The sequence below is a fragment of the Lepisosteus platostomus genome, chromosome 3, assembly GCF_059453375.1.
Source record: "Lepisosteus platostomus isolate fLepPlt1 chromosome 3, fLepPlt1.hap1, whole genome shotgun sequence".
Lineage (NCBI taxonomy): Eukaryota > Metazoa > Chordata > Actinopteri > Semionotiformes > Lepisosteidae > Lepisosteus > Lepisosteus platostomus.
Window position 1 is genome coordinate 4,387,365 of NC_142613.1, and position 17,937 is coordinate 4,405,301.

Here is a 17,937-nt window from a genome sequence, read left to right on the forward strand (position 1 = left end):
ATTTTACAACGGAATATAGCAGTATACACTGCACAACAGGTAAATCAATCCTAACTCCTGAATTCAGTGTCAAACAGGAATGTAATGTGCCCTAAATACAAGCTCAAAAGTGTTATTTTTGCTTGACAGTCAAACAATTTAAATTTGTGATCATGAAATTAATAAGAATGATAATTGCAATATGATTTTTATTTTGGTTAATTCCCTGCATACCTTTGATCATATTAGAACAAATACATCATTGTTCAACCCAGTGGTTTCAAGTGACCAGAAGTATTGGGGCACTTTTACTTTAAGTCAATTTACAAGTATGAAGGTCAATATTCTTTGGAGGCAATAACTTTAAGAAACACATGTCCCATTGAGCTCGCCAAATTGTTTGTGCAATCACCTGAAATGCTTTGCCAAGCTTCTGCTGCACACACCTTGAGTTCTAGGGGTGTTCAGTCTTCAGTTTTGTCTTAAGTACATTCTTTGCTTGGAAGCACAAAGATGAGTTTTGGACCAATTTTGTATGGACAGATGAGCACAGCTCTTTCTGAGCTTGTCTCTTTTCACCTTCATACTTCACAGTAAATTTAAAAACATGCTTTTCTAAATGAGCTTCATAGACATGCCATTATGTTTTATAGATCTTCATCAGTATAACTTTTTTTTTAAAGTTCAAGAAACATTTGAACATTTGTATTCTTGCAATAGAATGAGAACTGAACTCAATCAATATCCCAACAGAGCTTAGCCCTTGCCATGGGCAGTGGTAGCAGGGGAACATGTATCTGCCAGTACAGAGCAGTGTTTAGACAGTGTCTACTCTTATTGATATTCATGGTCATACTATACATCAATCCACTCTATTCAGGGTCATGGGTGCCAGAGTCTATCCCAGAAAGCAACCAGCGCATGGCATCCCTGGATGGGACACCAGTCCATCGCAGGCAGACAGACAGAAACACACACACTCACACCAGGGCCAGTTCTCCCAGAAGCCAATTAACCCACCGATATGTCTTTGGACTGTGGGATTAAACTGGAGGACCTGGATGAAACCCATGCAAACATGGGGAGAACATGCAAACTCCACACAAATAGCACTCCAAGTCTGGATTTGAACCCAGGTTCGCGGTGCTGCAAGGCTACAATGATGACCACTGCACCACTATGTTGCCTGGTAGTACTAACAATTCCTATTATTATAGGTAACCCATCTAATATTATGATATTTGCACCAAGTAGGAAGACAACTGCAAAAACAGTTACAATTTGAAATCTTGTTATACAGAGAACAAGGAGAACAAACTCAGAAAACACATTGGTATCCTAAACCATATATCTACAGCACTGGGAGACACCTTAACCATACTAGTGTGTATGACCTATTTATGTGTATAATTAAAACCCAACTTTAGAAAAGACTCACAACTTAGCATCATCACAATTCCACCAGTTAAGAGTGCTCTCTGTCTCCAACTAATCAGATTTAAGTCCTCCTCCTTCCTACGCGATCCCATTGTCCCTCTTACACTAACAACAGTTCTCCTTCCAATTACTAATAATGGCTCTCAGGGTTGGAAAAAGTGACATCTTTAAGTCAGAATGGTTTCTCTAAGTACTATTGATGCAGTGTGACTGCTGTGTCTCCTGGAGTGTGGAAATGGTTTAACTGTTAATGATCTTCCAGAGACAAGCTTTAAAAGTGCTTTTGAATGGAAATCTTTGATTTGAATTTGAATTGACCATTTATGACACAGAAAAATATGTCTGTTTGCTAAATTCTAAATACAATCACAGAGGTTTAAACACCCCCTGTATTTTACCAGAAACAAGATAGTGTGTATTTGAGATAGGAGAGAGAAATTCTCTTAAAAGTTTTAAGAGGTACACTCTAAAGAATGACTCTTTCTCCAGATGAGCCCTGGATCACGTGTAGCACAGACAGCTGGTGCTCCTTGCCTTCTGCACTGAGTGGAAACGGGGTTAATACATTTCCCTTCCTGCCTCATAACATATTCCCTGTATTTCCTGAGTCACATTTCTGGGGATGTTTGTAGAGAGGCTTATTGGCGTTTCTGCAGATCACCCAGAATGCACTGTAAAGCACACCCAGATACATGCCAGGAGAGGAGGAGGAGTGTGTCTCTTGGCACATGAAGAAGGCTCCACAGCAGGAATGTTGCGTTTCCTTTCTTCCCTTTTCAGCAGGGAATAAACCTACTCGTTCCTTCGGAGTGCGTCTCTGCCTCTTTACTTGACTCCAATTAAATGGGCCCCAGCACGACAGACAGCAGTTGTGCTGAGGCAGCCATGTTATTGGTGTAGCTGGCTTAATCAGCTCCTGCACAGGGCCACCTCGGACACCTGCAACCAGTAGGACATCCTGGAGTGCACGCCCCCTACTGGTGGAGATGTGCACAAACGTTGCCTGACAAAATGACTCTGATCGCTTGTTTACAAAAGGCTAAAGAGGTCTGAGAAGCAATGATGTGCTTCCAGTTACTTGTGGCTCCACTGGCTCACTGCCACTGCGCTTGCACAGGGATCGCTGCCAGCAGTCACCTGCAGCACCTGCAAAAAAGGCACAACTCCCTGTAGCTTGACTGGAGTGTTGACATCTCTGTGAGCCACACTGTTTCATTCCAAAAAAGCGTGGCTGACACAGAAGCTAGACCCTTGTCCACAACGGGACAACCCCACTTCAGCAGGACTGTGCACTGTACATCTAGACAAGGTAAAACAACAGCTGATCAACCCCAACGTCTGATTTCAACAATTATCACAGTCTGCTTTATAAACCAAAATGTTACATCTTACAAAACTGTACTCTGCTAGCAGTTTCCCAAATAACGTCTTGGCCAGAAGAGAATCCTTGGAAATGCGAATATTTTTTTTAATTGCTGTTATAAATGAATCTTGCCTATCCCAATGAAATCTGATTTCCACTTTTCTGAAACATATGCCAGGGACAGACATTTTGGTACATGGACAAAGCACACCTGATGATTTGCTCCTCTGAATCAGAATTTAAAAATGGATTGTTGACACAGCTGTTTCTTTCAAGCCTTCTGACTGATCAGCTAACAGAACAGCACCCTGCTAGAGCCCTGAAACAATTGTATTTGGAGTTGAACTAAAAAACCTTCCCTGTTGTCTGTTTCCTCATTCCAGTAAGTGCAGTAGACGTTGTTTCATTTTCCATGTGCAATCAAAGCACTTTCCATCAGACCAGGAAGTCTGATGATGGCAGAGGGATTTTTTCAGACTCATTTTAAATGTTGGTAACATCTGATATCTGTGCAGCATCACTGACCTGTTTTCAGAACAGAGAGGAAAGAATTCTACAATGCTTGGCCATGAAAAGTTGCCAAATAGATAGGGATGTCAATTCAAAGAAAGCAACAATTTAAATGGCACTTCAAAATATTTTTAGGAGAGGGAAAACTGGGCATTACTTTAGTACAGAAGGAAAATCCTGGTTGTGTTATTTTTCTTCCTGGCATTCGGGGGAAATGTTAGAGAACTATGCAGAAAAATAAGGGCTCTCAGTTAGAATCTGAGTGGGTTAAATTACAGGTTTATTAGAGGTTTCTGGTTCAAACCCTGAGTTTCCAGCCTTCCTTGTACTCCATTCTTTGGAGCAGATTCTGCAGCTGGTGATATCACAGCTGACTTGAGGTATTTATGCATCACTTTGGAAAAAGTCATCCCTGTTCAGTAATAACATTTAATCTTCCTTTTAACATAATAGCGATGAGAAACTTTCTCATAGTCACGATTATGTTAAAAAAAGACACCCAGACAAAGCAAGACAGGAACAATGGCAAGGTATGAAAGATTGTTCCGTGTGAATACAGCTCCATGGACAACAACTTCACAACTGCAGTTTAGCCAGGAAATGTGTTTCCCATAGACTGTCATAAATGGGACCTGAGAACATCACAGATGAGGTCTACAATAACAATGAGCCCCATACACCTAACAAAGACAACCTTTTGCAATCTGCTGTACATTTTAAACTCTGTCCTGCTGCTGAATCATACATGCAAGTCATGTTTTATGTGCTGATGGACTGCTTGTTCTGATGTTGACTCGAGTCCGATTTTTCTTTTATAAATAAAAATGTACACTAGCAAAGGAGATAAACAACTTCCTTTCCTCTTGGATCAAAGGGTAAAGCATGAGGAGCATGCCTTAGTCCAACACCATGCTAACGAGGGCTGAATCAAGTTGGATTCTGCTAGGAGCTTAAGAGCCAAGCACCAGTCTGTTGCCAAAAACAAAACCGCACCCTTCCGACTGGGAATTTGCTGGGATGGAAACTCAGGTCCTGCACACAGGGAATCAGGCTAATGAAAGGTGTCAGCAAGATGTCACTTCGATTCAGACGCGCGCTGTCGGTGGCCCGGGTGTTGATCACAGCGACACGGGATTTAAAAAACAGACGCGAAAACTGGCAGGCAGGAGCTACAATGTGGGCTGTTTTTCCACGAAGCAGTCTTCTGACCTTTCAGAGAGTTCGGCTTCACCTGAGGGAGAGAGTGAAAGGCGTGTGGTGGTCTTCAAACAGCTCTTTGAGTCTTTTGGCCACATCATAAAAACACAGCAGTAAAGAACAACTGGGCACCTCTCTTCAAACATTCTCAAAATGGCAGGCCAAGGTTTAGAGTGAACTGCTCTCAGCTCTGCCTGGGTGGTCCTTCCAGTGTGAAGTGGAGGCTGATTAGCTCAGGGAAGTGCTAGTAATGTCTCATTTCTGCCACCCAGCTTAACTTTCCTCTAGATTGTGGGAGTCTCACAATGTCAGGCTGAACACTTGAAACTCCTTGCCCAAGACTCAATGGGCTACACCCGGGATCAGGATTTATTTAGAAAAAGAAATGAAATGCTGATCCTGTCTCAGCACCCATCCTCTACTCTCGCTGACGGCATTCCTGCAACAAAGCAAGCCGACAAAGTTCTCTGGGAGTTAGGAGGGAAGACAGACAGTGAGTAGTACACCATGGGTGGGTCTGTCAATATTACAAGAGCCCCCTGCTGGGAAAAGGTTAGCAGACCATCTGACACAGCTGACAGGAGCCAAAAATTGGCACTAGCCCCCCAACCCATGCCCCTCACCCCTCCTTTCTGCCACCAGGAGGCGATCCCCGCCCCCCACCAGCCCCCATCTCCCTCCCCCACCTCCCATCAGATCGACCGCCGACACTCGATGGAAACGCAGACAAGATGGCGTCCAGGATAAAAACAGAACAGCTACGGCCCCGCCCCTCGCGGTCCGTCTGCGGCCTTGGCCTCGCTCGAAACAAAGCAGCGATGGGACCTTCCGCCCCGCGCTGACATCCCAGAGCCCCTTCCCACATGACGCAGGGGCAGCGAAGGGAAACGAGCGCAGACGGATGTCACTGGGATTGGGGCGATCATCTGAGGGATCTGCCTCTCTCCCTGACAGGGCAGGAGCACTAATTACTTGTTTAACGCTCACGGTACTGTGAGTGATTAGGGCTGGCACTGGAGGTCCTACGCGTATATCACTGTATGAGTTCAGGTGGGGAGCTGCGTCAGCAGGCGCAGGCTGCAAAGGAACAAGTAAGAGGTTTATTCCAGGCTGAAAAGAGAAGAAAGAAAACACAGCGTTTTGACTGTGGAGCCTTCTTCAGGTGTCACAGCCGAAAACGTTGTGTTTTCTGTCTTCTCTTTTCAGCATGGAATAAATCTATTACTTGTTCCTTATCACTATATTAGACACACACACACACACACACACACACACACACACACACACACACACACACACATGCCCAGTAACTATTGGCAGCAGAGTGGCACAGGGCTTGGCAGTGCTGGGGCCCTGGGATCGGTCCTGGAGCTGGGTACTTACCTGCATAAAGTGGGCATATTCTCCCTGTGTTCAAAGACACACTGGTAGGATAATCGGCTGCTGGGAAATTTAGCCCCAGCTGGGTGTGGGTTTGTGTTTGTTTGTGTGCCCTGCGATGGACTGGTGTTGCTTCCAGGGTGTATCCTGCCTTGGGCCCCTCGTCTGCAGCATGGCCCCCCTAAAAATAAAGGGATAGGTTCCCCCACGACCCTGAACTGGATGAAGCAGTTAGAAAATTGTTGGATGGTCAAGACATTGTGCTGATCCTATATACAATACAACAAGAAACAAAACTACACCAGTAACTGGTAGGTCCCCTGCAGTTACAGATGAAAAAGAACAATAATTATCATCTCAGGGTTTTGTGATAAACTGTACAAATGAATATGTAACAGACAAGTCCAGTTTATAATATTGCAGTTTTTTTAATCCATGCTTGCTCTGTCACTGCCCCAGATACAGGAATCTAAAAGCAGCTAACAGATAGATGTCACATTACAGGCCAGACAATTGTGAATCACAGCCCACTGAGTTCCAACAACCGTGTTGTTTTTAAGGAGCAAAATGTCACTGAGCAATGAACATGCTCCAGATGCATGTGTAATAGGGTCAGGCAAGGGGTCACCTTGAAGACATATCACTTTCTGAAGAGCCTCACAGCCAGTGCTCAACAGCGCGGCACACAAGTCTGTGTTGTCTGCGCAGAAGGAGCTCACCCGTAATAAGGAAGGGTGCTTTAGGAGGCTATGCTGAGACGCTGAAGTTCAGTGATCATCATTGCACAGCGGACAAACTTTTTTGTGAACCCTGGTGTTTGTAAGACTCAAATCTATGGTAAAGGACTCCGGTACTGTCCTCAGGGCGTCCTCCTGTCTGAGCCGTTCATATTCTGACACGTCTCCTGCAGGAGCAGCACGCCTCGCACTGATGTCACCGCCAGAGTTACTGCCAGGCTGAGTCTCCTGGCTGCCCGATACCCAGCCTGCCCTGGCAGGGCTCTGCCTATCGCGCAGAGCCACCTGGGGAGCTCTGCTCACGCTCGTACATGGCATGACCCGGGTTCGAGTCAGAGAGCTCCGTCTGCACTCCCAGCCAGTGCCCCTCTCAAGCCTCTCAGCTGACATATTCACGACCTGCACCCTGTACAACAAACCTAAAAACTCAGTATTCAGTGCCATCTGCCGCTTGAAAGCTCAAGCGTCTGGGAGTGATCTCACACTGTCAACATTAGCAAGATGAAGCAAACAACATCATTTACTAGATACAATTGACCAGATAAAACTTGACATTTTTTGCTTAGAGCTGTTTCATAATAAAGCCAATTAAGTATGGCATAAATCCACTAGTTAATTTATTCCATTAATTGATACATCAAGTATGGCCTGGTGACACAGTGGGGAGCATTGGGGCCCTGGGTTAAATTTCTGGGGTGTTATCTGTGTGGAGTTCGCATGTTCTCCCTGTGGATTTCCTCCAGGTGCTCCAGTTTCCTCCCACAGTCCAAAGACATTTGGTTTACTGGCTTCTGCAACCCTGTATTGGGTAATGTGGTTAGCAAATGGATGAATAAATCAAATAGCTAAAAACAACACATTTAGGTGCCGTTCACCATCCTCTTACTGACATACAGATCCAACAACACTTGGCCAGCTAGCAACAAATTTAAGCTAGTAATACAAAGCCAAGGTATGTTTTGCAGCTCGAAGGTACCTCGTAAATTGCACGTGCCAAGTGTAAATATGTGTAATGTGTTTCACAGCTGGAGCCAGGCACAACAATCTTCAGATCTAAACAAACTCTTTAGCTGGGAGAAAAAAACATTCTAAAAATGTGACCTCTTCACACCAGCATTTGGAAAAATAGCCATTTATTTCAGATTGATTATGCTGGCCACCCCAGCTCTCTGATTATTCCTGTTCCCCAAGGACGCATCACTCCTGTCCGTGTGACTGTTAGGGGCTCTTAGCACCCGAGTGATAGCTTTTCAACAAATCACACCGTTAACCGCCAACATCCACATCAGGCTGCTTTCTCAGAGCTACGGGCTAAGCACTACAACACAGTTTCTTTTTAAATACAACAAAGACTTTGTCTTGGTTTTGAGTGTGTGATTATTAGTCGATTTGGACTTTAATGTGTGAGGGAGAGGGCCAGAGAGGAACTCATACTGACCTTTGGCCTGTATTTGGTTTCTGACCATGGTCAGCGCCCAGGATTGACCACTGTGGTTTGTGCACATTATATTTCTTCTTTTCTTACACTCCTTAATCATTTTTCTATTATACAGAAGAGATTCAAAATATTTCCCATAGGCTGCATATACTTAATAACGAGGACAGACACTGGGTAGAGTGGTACAACAGAAATAGATCTATTACACCAGATCCCGATTGTGCAATAACTTAACTTGTTCTGATTATGTCTATTAACAAAAAAGAAAAGTGATGGAAACTGATGCATTCATAACAAATGACGTAATACAATGATAATCTTTTCAAAACATGTTTCTGATTTTTCTTTGTCTTTTACTACAAGGTGAATTTTCCTGCATCTTTCTTCTGTGGCTGTACTTACAAAGTCAGACCTCTTTCACCTGAATTTACTTGAGCACAGCTGAAATCAATCTTATTGACTGGCTAATTTAGATGAGGTCTCTAGTGCATCAGATATGCCTTTAATTTTAAGTAGTGCAAAGGACAGAGATTATGTAGCCACTCACAATCAATTACTTGGAGTCTTTTTAGAGGTTTATCGTTGGTTATGTTTATTCTTTTTTTAGAACCACCAATTATTTTTATCACCCTCCAATTTGCCAGTGGCAGCCCACTGAAGCTCAGCAGGTGGGAGCCTGCCCAGTACCTGGATGGGAGACTCCTGGGAAAGCTAAGGTTGCTGCAAAGGGTTCAAACACCCTGCAGCTCCCTTGTGGCTCCCCCTTAACTAACGGCATAGTTCCGGCTATGGATTTGTGAGATTTCAGTGGGGTTAAAAGCTCTCCAGAAGCACCCCACTCCAAACCCATCATGCACCTGAGGCAGGGGGATTTTCCCAGTTTTCCCCTGCTGACGAACCTTCAGCGCAGTGATAACGCAGTGCCGCCAAGCAGAAACTCATCCTCAGCGTGAGAGAGCAATGGAATAAAGTAGCATTTCCACTTCTCATCACTTCCAAAAGCACACCCCCAACCCCTTTCCCCTTTTATACACCTTTTACATTCAAAAGGCAGAGACATCCTGCCGCCCTGGTGCAAAGAAACACAAGGGACACAAATGAACCACCAGCACCCCCTGCCAGCTGGGGTTTCTCAATGTCCTGACAAATTCCCTCCGCCAGAGAGGGGTGAGGACTGCCACTAAACTAACCTGCTAGTGCTGGAAAGGCCTGGGAAACGCCACTTGATATGTGGAAGATATAGAGTTTTTCCTGTCTCATTAAAATAAACTGTGTTGCAGACCAAGGGAGACACACACACCCACAGCAGGCCAGTCTTCCCAGGAGCCAACTAACTTACTGTACCAGCACGTTTCTGAATGGTGGGAGGAAACCAGGGCTCATGGAGGAAACTCACGTGAACACGGGGAGAACATACAGACTCCACACAGACAGCACCCCAGGAACTGAACCCAGGGGCCCCAGCGCTGCAGGGCGGCAATGCTGACCACTGCTACGCTGTGCTGCCATTAGCACTGATGCGAAGCTTCCCAAAAGAACTGCACTGCTGCAGCTGGGGTTTTCACCATCACCCTTAAAGGATGAGTCCTTCTCATTTCAATGAACGCCTGCAGGTGCATGCCAACTGCCGAGACTGCTTCGCTGCTTCTTGACTGAACTGCCAGAGATCGGGAGCGTCCAGTTCTTTCTTCTGCACACTCGTTAGCACGCCGGGCTGAATTGGAAAGCAACACAAAATATGTATATTGACACTACAGTCCTACTGAAACATTACATTGTTAATAGAACACTGGAGAACATGTGGTCTGATTTTGCGAGCAATTCATAATTTGGAGAAAACACTTCTTATGGAGGAGAACTCCATAAAGGTTTTATAACAAAGCTTTTTCAACACTGAATAATATTTGTTATGTGGGGCCTACTGCGTCGGCCCCAGAATTTAGACTGTGATATAACTTGCTCTCAGCCTGGGGGTTAGTGCCTCTGGGAAAGCTCGTGTTGGGGCTGACTTCAGTTAGTCCTCTGTGACAACAGAGGTTTTTTTTTCCTGCTCTGGTCTCAGAAAAACCCTTCTTCAGTCTGTCCTCACATCGGGGTCTCTCTCAGCAGACTTTTCTCCCATCTTCTTGTGTTGGATCTGAGCAGAGGGGCAGAAACAGTGAACGATAGGGCAGCGTCGGGGACAGATCAGAGCTGAGCAGTGTTTGAGGGCTCCGTCTTTGCCAAGCTCCAGGAAGGAGAATTAGAGACTATTGCAAAAGCAACCAAGATTGAGGCTGCTGCTGGAACAGGTGTTAGTGGGGCCAGCAGGGGGCCCTCACCCTGCGGTCCGTGTGGGTCCTCATTCCCCAGTACAGTGATGGGGACACCTAATGGCCTCCTAATAACCCCCCTCTCTGAACTGGCTTCATCACTCTGCTCTCCTCCCCACTGAGAGCTGGTGTGTGGTGAGAGTACTGGTGCATCATCTAGGTGGGGCTGCACACTGGTGGGGGTGGAGGGGGGTTCCCATTACGTGTAAAGCGCTTTGAGTGGAGTGTCCAGAAAAGCGCTATATAAGTGTAAGGAATTATTATAATGATGATGATGATGATGATGATGATTATTATTATTTTTATCAATCAGATAAAGGAACCGTGCACAGCTTTGGTGAGAGGTACAGATTCAGCATTAATAAAAGACAAGGCAGGCAAAGCAGATCGACTTGTGACTATTTCACCAATCCTGCCATCCAAAAAGACAAAAAAACATGAAGTGCAGCGTCTGAAAACATTAAACTGTACAAGGAGGCAACATAAACAAAAATAATAACCTCCAAAACTTAAAATTCATGAAGCAAGCTGCTCACATATGATAAAATGATAAAATTGGGCACCTATAGCTGTCCAAGGAATGGCTGTACAAGGAATATGACCTCACATGAGCTTACATAAAGAAATTAATAGCTTTCCTTGCTTTTATTCAAGCCTTAACATTTACCTTCACCTTGACAGAGTTCAGCTGTACAGAGTAATGAAAAGACTGATTTGGCTAGTTTTGCAGGAGGACTTGGACAATTGAGGCTGAGTTCAGCAACTAAGCAGTTAAAAAGAAAAGGAACGGTACTGAGCAAACAGTCTCATCAGGCAGCAGAGTCAAAAGCTTACAATTACATTGACAATTGCACAGCAAGTAATGGAAGTAATTGGATTACCGCTGAAGCTGGGGGAGGGTCAGGGGTCACAGAGAGAGCAGCGTAACTGGACACCTTCACAGATACCAAGGAAACACGGCAAAAATTAACAAGTTCGACTCCAGTTTCTTCTCACCTGTGCGCACTGGGTCCAGACAAAGTGCCTTTGTTGATGCATGCCTGAGGAAGGAAAAAGACTAAGAAACAAAACTGTCAACAGATAATTTGTGTTGTATTATCTCTTGTCGAGAGATCACCTGCTCCTTAATTAACAAAGACACACAAGCTTTTTTTTTAATCCAAGCCAGGAATCGTGGGCCACTTCAAATGACCAGCGTCTGAACTGGAGGCTGTGCTCCACTTGCTCGATCAATGAATCAATCCAGGGCAGTAATGGGACCTCAACAGGGACCAAAAGGCACAAGGTCAGCACAGGGCATCTCAGGCAGCACTGGGCTAACTGCTCCTCCCAAGCCCTGACGCCCTGAGCCCCTCACCCCGGCCTCAGCTGTCGGATTTTTCCACTGCTACCCAGGTCTCATTGCCTCCCAGTTCTCCCTGTCTCTCGGCTCCGATCATCGGGGATTTGAGTAGTAAGCCAGCAGCTATACCAGCCTGCAACTCCCAGCTGGCAGCCTAGTGATGGGAGACATCCTGGGAAAAACTAAGGTTGCTGCTGGTGGAGGTTTAAGTGGGGCCAGTAGGGGGCGCTCACCTTGTAGTCTGTGTGGGTTCTTACGCCCCATTATAGTGACTGAGACACTATGATGCAAAAAAAGCCCCTTCCTGACTCTCACTGGTCATTGAAAATCCCAGGGCATTTCTCAAAAAGAGCAGGGGTGTTACCCTGGCTTCCTGGCCTAATTTCCCCCTGGCCTGTACCAATCATCACCTCCTCATAGCTTCGTCACTCTGCTCTCCTCCCCACTGAGAGCTGGTGTGTGGGGGGCATACTGTGAGACTTTGGCTACCGTCTCTCATCATCCAGGTGTGGAGGGGAGTCCCCAGTGCCTCTACTGTAAAAAGCACTTCAATGGAGTGTACAGAAAGCGTAAGGAATTATCATTATAATGTTCTGTATTGTGCATGTAACTTGTCTTTAACAGGAAATGCAAAGTCTGTAAAGAAACGAAAGTCTGTGCAAATGTCAAAACGGGCTTCCATCAAGGGTGGTTAAAGGGGAGTATAAGCCGTTGACAATCCCGTTGAATGCTCTTGGACATGTGGAAGTCCGGGACAAACCACCAGGCCTCACCTTGCAGCTGATAGCACGACTGCCCTCTAGAAACAGCTGGATGAGATCCTGCGATCACCAAATAGGCTAGCTGGGCTAAAAGACCTCCTCTCAGTTGTAAAGGTTCTGATGTGTCCCACTTCACCAGAACAGGGCACCGGTTTGGAAATGCTGGTGCAGAGGGAAGAGCAGCAGACTTATACTTGACATAGATACTTAAGTAACTCTAAACCAACAGGACACCCTCCTTTGATCTGCGCCTGCTTAAATCCAGTACCAAATAGGCATTTACCTCTGAGAGGGCCACACTCATCTCGTCTTCTGAATGCAGTGCGATCTCTTCTAACGGGAACCACCACAGGTCAGTGGCCCCACCTCTGGATCCTTAATCACCAGTGCTGATCGCTAACCAAGGCCGCTTGCTTGTTTAGGCTGTTTTTTGCAGACGGTTTAAAAAAATTCCAGAATAAGATCACCCCTGTCTCTTCTCGATTTGGCTCCATCTGAGGTCTTACTCATAAGGTCGTTTACTTCCACTGCTGTATAACACGCGCAAGTCAGAAAGGACCAGTAGGCATGGGCACAGTAGGCGGTAGAAGTAGACTGGGAGAGGACTGTGCAATTCGAATGAGAGCTGCTGGTATCAGTAAATCAGAAAGGCCAGAGGGGAAAAGGACGCTCGTCCTGCTCCTTGGGTTCTATTTCCCTGTAGTCTTGTAATCAATTCCAAAGGTTACCTGGATCTGCCTTTTGGAGACGAGCAAAAAGCAGCCCAGGGAGAACATGGAAATACATCAAGGAGTAGGAAGAAAAAGGCACCACTTCACACTAGTAAAGACACATTCCAGGTACTCTACACTGAGCCCAAGTCTCCTTCGGTCAGAGCAGAGCCAGTCCATCCCACGGAGTAAAGGGCTCTGGAAAGGTCCGCTGGCTTTGTTTCGCACGGTCGTGAATCTGCTCCATCCTTGCAGACTCCACACCAGGAACAGGAGCAGTATGGACAGCTCCAGTCACACAGGCAGACACCAAAAGCTTGGTACTTTATTTCCTTTATTTTTCTGCACAGAAAGAAAAGGTTGATCACGCTTATTACAGAACTGATTTGGAACTACACTTTCAAGGCAATTCACTAACGACAAAAAGAAATATCCAGACCAGCATGCAGCTCTGTGTCTGGAGGCTGGCAGCAAAGGGAGGAAGCAGGAGAACAGTGCAGAGGCAGCCGGCAGGAATGTGCTTTAGTGAAAATGTTTTCCACAGCTCTCCGTGGTGAAGCACGAACTCAACCAGTTGTGTTGGGCATCTTGGGACAAAGGGGAGGAGATCTGTGGTTGGTGTGACCCCCCACCTGAACAAGGGCTTCTACCGTCTACATATTAGGGAACTTGTTAGAGCTTACTCCAGGTTAAAATCAAAGGCCTGGGTCCGACTTCCCGGTCTGCACCCCTGTGAACGAAGCCTTCCTGAGTTTTTCTTCTTTAACGTGACAGCATCTCCTTTGGAATTCGGTTTCAGGGGGGAGGTACCACTTGGCAATAATCAAGTCTATTTGCACGGCCATCTTCGCCTGTCCGCGTAGTGTCAGTTCGCAACTTGCTCCTGGCACGGAAACCGGCAGCGATGCACATTGGCGCTACTGGAATAAAAAGGGGAAAACGGCCGGCTGTCCAGAACACCCGCCGTGGTGGGGGCGGGGGGCGGGGGGCTGGAAGGGAGCCGCTCCTGCCCCTGCTGTTCACTCCCCCCCATCATCAGCTGGGGGGGGGGGGGCAGGCGAGAAGCAGGCTGAGGGACCCCCACAGGAGGGGAGCCTAACTGCCCACAACAAGCCCCGCCCCTCTCCCAGGGCCTGTGGCCTGCCCTGTCACTCCAATTAAAACACAAGCCGCCAGGGGAAGAGACGAGACAGGAGAGGGGGAGCGGAACTCCCTTCCCCGCCACAGGAGAACGGTGCACAGGCAGCTGAGGGCTCCGGCGTCCTTCCCCTCCCCTCTCACAGGCCCGGCTGCGAAGAGGGGCTCGCTTCACCTGGTGCACTGCCTGTTCGACTACTGGCCGAGAAGACCTCAGGAACACGGGCTCTGAAACGCACCTCCCAGAGATATTCCAGCCTCAGTGCTTCTAGAGCAGGTAGCTTTTCCAACCAGCCCTCTCCCCTTTGGCCTAGAATACGCAGCACTGATCTGACAGCAAAGGAGGAATCACTGGATTGGGGAGTCAAGACTCGTGTTTTTCCCAGGAGAACAGCAGCAGGCATGAACAGACGGGTGATAGGACAGGCGTACGCTTCTCAAGGGAGAATATCTGTACAACACCTTACCTACCGCAGTGGTTCCCAGTCCTGGTCCTGGTTACCCACCCACCTGCTGGTTTTCATTCATTAGATCATCGAAGCCTTAACTCATCTAAGAAAGATGCTTCTGTAACTGTAGAGTTCGTGTGATGGTGGTCAACACTCTGCCAGTACAGGATGGAGACAGATATTCTTTTTCTTGGCCTTTTATTAGGGGAACAGCTGCACTTACAACTCCATGTCCTCTCACGCTTACTTCCTGATCTCCCCCTTTCCTCATCTCTGTCGCCCCATACCCCATCAGAAAGCAGAGAGGCGGAGTACCGTAAACCTAGCCACCACCTGAAGCCAAGAACCCTTCAAACTGCTCAACTGAACAAAACGCCAACAGGACCTAAGCTTACACTTCATATATTTGCATATTACTTTTAGGCACAAGTTTGGGATATTATTTCACTTACACATGATGAAAATGATTAAAGCTCCAACACGTTTAAGAGCTGGGAACAAAGTTCTAATTCATCTTATATGACGTCAGTGCAAGGTTTGATTGTAACCGAGAGCTCGGCTGGAGCAAAAACCAACAGGTGTGTGGGTCACCAGGGGCAGGATTGGAAAATCGCCATTGCTCCCACCCACCCAGCACCAGAAAGCCACCCCCTCCCAGAGGACAGGATACCAGTCTGGTTTACCTAGCCCAGCACATCAGCAAGCGAGAGGAAAGCAGAGGACCTAGAACGAGCCACAGGGAGAACATGCAAACCCCACAGAGACAGTCACAGTATGGCTTCACACTCTGTCTGAGGGTTCTGCACAAAAAACCCCAGGATGGGCTCTTTTCACAACAGTGGACCAGGAACACGTCACTAAAGCCACTGCAAACGCAATGCAATGACATGCCAGAGAGACACCTCACTGGTCACCCCGGCACAGAGGACACTGGTTAACCCACAGCCCACCTGAACCATGCAAGATGAGCTGAAGGTCGACACCGGCTGGAGCAATAAAAAAAAAAAATATATATCCACCCCTCCACTATCCCACCCTCATGGCCATCTCCCTCTAGCTTATTTGCTCATGTGGAGCAAAAATGACAGGCTGAACAGGTCCGAGTGTGACCTCCGCTCTGGTGAAGGGCCACTGGGGCTGTCACGGCCTCACCAGGGGCAGCTGGTGGAACAGGGAGGGAGGAGGGAGGCCATGAGTGTCAGACACCCCCAGGGGGACAGAAACAGACAAAGGCCTCTCTGTGGCGCTCAGGTGAGATACTGGAGGTGCTCTCCAAGGGGCCTGGCCTCCCAGCAAGCCCTTTCAGCCCAAACAAGAAGGGGCTTTCAGCCTCGGAGGAGGCAGAGCACAGGCGCAGGTGATCTGCACAGGAGATCAAACTTCACAGGAGCGGAGAAGCCATTTCCCAAATTAGTTTTCCGCTCAACAATCCCGGTTTTGTGTTTTCTTCCGGTAGGGCGACAGCCCGATGAAACACGATCCGGCTGAACTGCGACTCCTGCGACTGAAAGAGCCGGGCGAAGGAGACGCTGCCTCCCCCTCGGAAAACCAGGATCGGCAGCACGGACGCGTCCCACTTCCATACATGAGCTGTCCGCTACGGAAGTAGCACTCCCCCCCACAGCCTTGGCGCGCAGCTGTGGCTGCTGAACTGGGCTGGCATTCAGAGAGGGTACAGGGCCATCAGCTCCCAGCTGCCCACCCACTGAGCCAATCCACATCGCCAGGCTGCGAGCTCCACAGCGCCGCCCTGTGGAGGAGAGCTGCAGTCGTCACCGGAAGCCCACGGGCGTCCAGTCGCGACGACGCTGATTAACTAGTGCCCACCTGACCCCGGGACTCCTGGCCTGATCCAGGCCACAGAGCTCAACCTGCACGCCCCACAGGGACACTTACAGGGTCCTGCCCCTAGGGGGCAGCCACCACCCGTCATCACAACCCGGACAGCCTAGGAGGTGCCACCAGCATCACCCTCGGGATAAAGCCCCGAACTTCCCCTCCGCCTCCTGCGGAGATTCATACTACAGCCTTCGGAGATCCCAGTCTCGCAGGCAAACGCAGTTTCGCAGTGCAAAACCTCAAGCAGGGATTAAGTAAGACAAAGAGGCACTGGTGATATTTCAATTCGATTGAGGAACCTGACAGAAGAAAGTCACCAGCATCCAACAACGTCACTCTCGAGCTGGGATCTGAAGGGGTCCGGGCCGGGGGGGGGCCTGGCGACACCCTCCCCACAATCCATCAGAAGAAAGGACGGCTCCTCTGAGCTCACATCAAAAGGGGGCAATAAGCAGCACAGGGGCTGACAAATGCAGGCGTTGTAAAACTTCACGAGGTGCGAACGCCCTCCCCGCGCCCTGGCCCTGGCCCTGCTCCAGCGGGGACGGGGGGCCGAGCCCGCAGGGGCGTCCCGGGACTGCTCCCGCTTTGAAAGGAAACGTCAGGTGGCCCAGGCCAGCCTGGCGCCGGACACTCCTGATTTATCTGTCCGTTTCATCACGGCGCCGCTAACCTCTTCACCTTCGGCCATTTGTGCAGCGGAGCCAGCGCTTTCAACACCAGTACATCTGCCACCCGCCGCCCCCCCCAGAGCGCGCGCCGCGCGGGAACATGCTGGCAGGGCAGCGCCGCGAGGCTCTAGTCCCAGCAGTTCCAGTAGGAGCCGCGTCGGCACGCAGAGGCTGCAAAGGATCAAGTAAAGGTTTAAGACTATTACTTGTTCCCAAGTAAAGGTTTATTCCATGCTGTAAAGAGAAGAAAAACCACAACGTTTCAGCTGCGGAGCCTTCGTGGGTTAAAGTACTAGCCCTCAAGTCCTCCCTGTCATTGCTCACGGGACTGGGGTCAAGCACAGGGCCAGCCAATGAGGCTGATCAGGAGGCTCTGTCCCCTCGTGGCTCTCCCTGCTCTCAGGCCCCGTCTCTACTGTAATGGACTCCGCTGAGCGGGGAAGAAAGTGTGTGGTGAAGGCAAGCGATTGTGTTCCTCAACTGCGCATCAAGACCTTCTTCAGGTCTCTCCAGGAAATTAAAATCCAGCCCCAACGCGCCCCAGAGTTACTCACACGGCACGTCAGAGCAACAGCAGAACCGGCACGAGGGGCATTTAAAACTCAAGAGGTAAAATCGCATTTCCCGCCTGAACGACCAGATCGCAACACCTGGGGAGGTACACTCTCCTGAGGC